General features: G+C 37.8%; 1 pseudogene; it reads right to left on the bottom strand.

Annotated features, from left to right (window-relative positions):
• Positions 1 to 230: 230 nt before the first annotated feature.
• On the bottom strand, positions 231 to 689 carry LOC144283944 (small ribosomal subunit protein uS17 pseudogene; annotated as a pseudogene).
• Positions 690 to 5,511: the final 4,822 nt, after the last annotated feature.

The following is a 5,511-nucleotide window of genomic DNA, read 5'->3' as shown; positions in this document are numbered from 1 at the left end:
CTGGTGAATTCGTTCTCTTTTATGTTTAAGTAGTATTGACTTAAATTTTCAAATTTCATTGCAAATGGAAGTCTACATTCATCATCAAGATTTCTTCAGATACTCATGGATGTTTGTTCTCTTGCTTACCTTTGCCATTGGATTGTTTTTCTATGAATGTTCTCTCTGCTTTTTATGATTTTTGGAGAGGGATAACTATTTTCTTCAGGGCTTTGGGCAGATGTCTAGTCTCAGAACTTCCGGAATTGCTTCCTGGTGCCAGGCCTTCCTGACTTTGAGCACACTGAAACGTAAAGTCTTCTTCGAGGGCTAGCACTGTCCCACCATGGCAGTGCCACCAATCTGGACATCCCTGAAACAGGAGAACAGGTGCACGGACATGTTCTTTTGGTGTTTCTCAAAGTGGTTGTACTTATGGATGTAGTGGAGGCAGTCTTGGTGGGTAACACTGGTCTTCTGCATCTTCTTCTGGGTCACCACACCAAACAATCCACCCTTGGATGGAAATTACCAGTAAAAGGGCATTTCTTGTCAATATTTGTGCCCTCAATGGCCTCCTTGATCATCTCAAAGCCCAAATCAGTGTTTTTGAAGAGCTTTTCCTTGTCATTTTCTACAAGCAGGGCACTCTTATTTCAAAACATATTTGGCTGCTTTTGGTGGGGCCACTCAGTCTGAATGTCCGCCATCTTCCTGGCCACCTGAAAAAAGGATCTTTTTATATTGTAGGTGTAATCCATAATTCAGTGTTTTCATTAATCTCCTCATGTACTATGACCATTTTTACACGTTCACCCATTTAGTGATGATATTAAAGATGGAAGAAGTTATTTAAAATGTGACTAGTTACCCACAATATATCAAAAAGGTAAACAAGGTAAACAGTTCATATCTAGAATATGTAACAAACTTTCAAATCAGTAAGAATAATTATTCATAATCAGATAAATACATAAATTAAAATGTGTTTTCCCTTTACAGGTATTAGAATAGCAAAACACAAGGGCACCTGCGTGGCTCAGTCAGTTGAACATCTGACTCTTCATTTTGGCTCAGGTCATGATTTCAGGGTCCTGGGAAGGACTACATTCAGCAGGATGTCTGCTGAGGATTTCTCTCCTTTTCCCCTCCCCTGCTCACTCTCTCTGTTCCCCTCAAAAAAAAAAAAAAATCAACCTTAAAAAAAAAAAGAATAGCAAAACACAGACACCTGGATAATGCCAAATACTGTTAAGGATTTGGAGACTCAGGAACATATCCCTGATAAAAGAGTAACTGGTACAGCATTGCAGAGCAACCTGCTCTCATGGAGTTGTCCCCCACCAATAAGATGGAGAATGAGTTGAATCAGAGAGATAGAGAGCGATAGATGATAGATAGATGATAGATAGATAGATAGATAGATAGATGATAGATAGATAGATAGATAGATAGATAGATAGATAGATGATAGAGATAGAGTAGTGAAAAGGAAATTAGTTTTTTTTTTATTTTTATGAAATCACATGGCCAGTTTAGGAGCAATTCACTGCAACTCTACACCCCATAGGGCTCCTGAACTCATAGCCATCCCCTTCCCCCTAGCCTTCTATCTTTCATCTCTTTGTGTATTGTTTCTTACACTGCACATCAGTGAAATTGTTCAAAATTTCCTGTTAGGAATACCTTTATCAAGTCTCTCCTTTTTTTCTTTTTAATTTTTTAATAGCCCCTTGGCTTATACCTTTGGTTCCTCATCTTCTGACAGAGTTTATCTGCTACTTTACCAAAGGAAAGGAATTTCTTCGTAAAAGATCTCTCCTCTGTCAATAAAATAGAAATTTTACCATTTGGGGGGGGGGGTTATTTCGTAAAAAACATTCTTCTATTCATTACTGGAAAGTTCTCCAAGGAATTAAAGATACAGTTATTGTAACTAATATAAAGAAGCTATAATTCAAAGTACCAAAGTACTGATTTAAAGTTTAGATGCAGGGGTACCGGGGTGGCTGAGTCGGTTGGGCATCTGCTCAGGTCATGATCCTGGAGTCCTGGGATCAAGCCCCGCTGTTGGGCTCCCTGCTCGGCAGGCAGTCTACTTCTTCCTCTCCCTCTGACCCTCCCCCAGTTCATGCTCTCTCTCTCTCTCAGATAAATAAATAAAATATTTTTAAAATAGAAATAATAAATAAACTTTAGGTGCATTCTATAGAATAAACATTTATGGCATTTTTAAACCATTTTTAAAAAATAAAACATAATCTATTAAGGAATTACTTTTACAGGGCAGGTTGCAATAGAAACATTCATTCTGTTATATCCTATGAATACATTTGGAAAACAAATGATAAATTTTATGTGTGACTCTGCACTAAACATAATCTCAGTCAAAAGATCTTAGGGTTCCTTCATAGATCAGGGCCCATTCCCTCCTTCACACTTAATATAAAGTAGTACAGAAAGACATTAAATTAGTGTAAGGACCAGAAGGCCTTCTTCCCTCCCAGACATGAAAGAAGAGTTCATTAAAATATTCATTCCAAAAAAAAAAATTTTCATTCCATCAGTATAATGATTATGAGCTTGCAGAGGTGAAACCACTCAGATTTACCCAGCCTGGTCTCTATCATTAATCAAGATTCTCAGAAAAGCAATAGAAGTTTTCAAAACTCACCAAGACTTTGAGTCAACCTTAAAATAATATCATATTTTTCTTTCAGATCAGAGCAACTCCAACTTTAATATGCACCTAACCTTTGGGTTCTTGTCAAAGTGGAATTCTGATTTATTAGATACTTGATGTGATCTTAAATTTTGCAGTTCTAACAATCCCCAGGTGATGCTGAGGCTGTTCATTCCATGGACCACACTTCGTAGAAATGATTTAGTAAAAACGACAGAGATACAAATAGTATGTAAATTATAGAGCTCCCTATATGTGCCTAGAGCTCACTTTAGTTTAAAATTTTGGTCTTCATGCATTTCTGTTTTCAGATAATATTTTTTTTTCTTTTGAAGTGATAGATACAACAGGTGGGTACAAAGGTAGAGCAGAGAGGACTCCTGTAGCATTCCACCAGTTTCTCCCAATGGTTACTTTTTATTTGATTACAGTACAACAGCAAGCCAGAAACCGGATATTGGTACAACTTCTAAGTGTGTAGTTGTAGGTCATGTTTTAACACATGTGAGGTTCATGTAACAACCCCTGCAATCACATTATAATTCTATTATTCCATAAAAATGTCCTTTGTGCTATTCCTTTATAGTAAAACCCATGCCCTCCCTCCACCACCCCAAGTCCCTGACAACTGCTAACCGGGTATTCATCTCCATATTTTTGTCATATCAAGAATGCTATATAAATGAACTCTCTCAATACGTTACCTTTGAGGATTAGTTTATTTTATTCAGAATAAGTCTCTGGAAATTTTTCCTAATTCCATACCATCAAAAGTTTGGTTCATTTTATTGTTGAGTAGTATTCCATGGTAAGGATGTACCACAATTTTGCTTTTTGTTTTTTGTTTTGTTTTACCCTTTATCTACTGAGAGGCATTTTGGCTGTTCCAGTTTGGGGGGCTATTACAAATATAGCTGCTATGAATACTTGTGTGCATATTTTTGCCTGGACACAGTTTTTATTTTTGAGATAAATGTTCAGGAGTACAATTAGAGGGCCATATAATAAATCTATGGGTATTTTATTCTGTAAACTTCCAAACTATTTTTCAAGTGGTTGTATTACTTCCTATTTTCATCAGCAACCTATGAGTAATTTATTCCCTTCATGTTTTTACAAGAATTTCACAGTGTCATTTTTTTAGCTGTTCTAATAGAAGTATAATGGCTTCTCATAGTCTAAATTGGTATTTTTCTTAATGCTGATGATGTTTAACATCCTTTCATGTATTTATTGGCTATCCATATATCTTCTTTTTTTATATTTATATCTCTGAGTTTATTGTTTGTATATGCCTCATATGATCTTTTTTTAATTTATTTTTTATTGGTGTTCAATTTACCAACATACAGAATAACCCCCAGTGCCCATCACCCATTCACTCCCACCCACCGCCCTCCTCCCCTTCCACCACCCCTAGTTCGTTTCCCAGAGTTAGCAGTCTTTACGTTCTGTCTCACTTTCTGATATTTCCCACACATTTCTTCTCCCTTCCCTTAAATTCCCTTTCACTATTATTTATATTCCCCAAATGAATGAGAACATATAATGTTTGTCCTTCTCCGGCTAACTTCCTTCACTCAGCATAATACCCTCCAGTTCCATCCACGTTGAAGCAAATGGTGGGTATTTGTCGTTTCTAATGGCTGAGTAATACTCCATTGGATACATAAACCACATCTTCTTTATCCACTCATCTTTCGATGGACACCGAGGCTCCTTCCACAGTTTGGCTATTGTGGCCATTGCTGCTATAAACATCGGGGTGCAGGTGTCCCGGCGTTTCATTGCATCTGCATCTTTGGGGTAAATCCCCAACAGTGCAATTGCTGGGTCGTAGGGCAGGTCTATTTTTAACTCTTTGAGGAACCTCCACACAGTTTTCCAGAGTGGCTGCACCAGTTCACATTCCCACCAACAGTGTAAGAGGGTTCCCTTTTCTCCGCATCCTCTCCAACATTTGTGGTTTCCTGCCTTGTTAATTTGCCCCATTCTCACTGGTGTGAGGTGGTATCTCATTGTGGTTTTGATTTGTATTTCCCTGATGGCAAGTGATGCGGAGCATTTTCTCATGTGCATGTTGGCCGTGTCTATGTCTTCCTCTGTGAGATTTCTCTTCATGTCTTTTGCCCATTTCATGATTGGATTGTTTGTTTCTTTGGTGTTGAGTTTAATAAGTTCTTTATAGATCTTGGAAACTAGCCCTTTATCTGATACATCGTTTGCAAATATCTTCTCCCATTCTGTAGGTTGTCTTTTAGTTTTGTTGACTGTATCCTTTGCTGTGCAGAAGCTTCTTATCTTGATGAAGTCCCAATAGTTCATTTTTGCTTTTGTTTCTTTTGCCTTCGTGGATGTATCTTGCAAGAAGTTACTGTGGCCAAGTTCAAAAAGAGTGTTGCCTGTGTTCTTCTCTAGGATTTTGATGGGATCTTCTCTCACATTTAGATCCTTCATCCATTTTGAGTTTTTCTTTGTGTCTGGTGAAAGAGAGTGGTCTAGTTTCATTCTTCTGCATGTGGATGTCCAATTTTCCCAGCACCATTTATTGAAGAGACTGTCTTTCTTCCAATGGATAGTCTGTCCTCCTTTATCGAATATTAGTTGACCATGAAGTTCAGGGTCCACTTCTGGGTTCTCTATTCTGTTCCATTGATCTATGTGTCTGTTTTTGTGCCAGGACCACACTGTCTTGATGACCACAGCTTTGTAGTACAACCTGAAATCTGGCATTGTGATGCCCCCAGATATGGTTTTCTTTTTTAAAATTCCCCTGGCTATTCGGGGTCTTTTCTGATTCCACACAAATCTTAAAATAATTTGTTCTAACTCTCTGAAGAAAGTCCATG

This window comes from Canis aureus, chromosome 15 (assembly GCF_053574225.1).
Source record: "Canis aureus isolate CA01 chromosome 15, VMU_Caureus_v.1.0, whole genome shotgun sequence".
Classification (NCBI taxonomy): domain Eukaryota; kingdom Metazoa; phylum Chordata; class Mammalia; order Carnivora; family Canidae; genus Canis; species Canis aureus.
The sequence above is the reverse complement of the archived record's forward strand: the minus strand, read 5'-3'. Positions and strand labels throughout refer to the sequence as shown.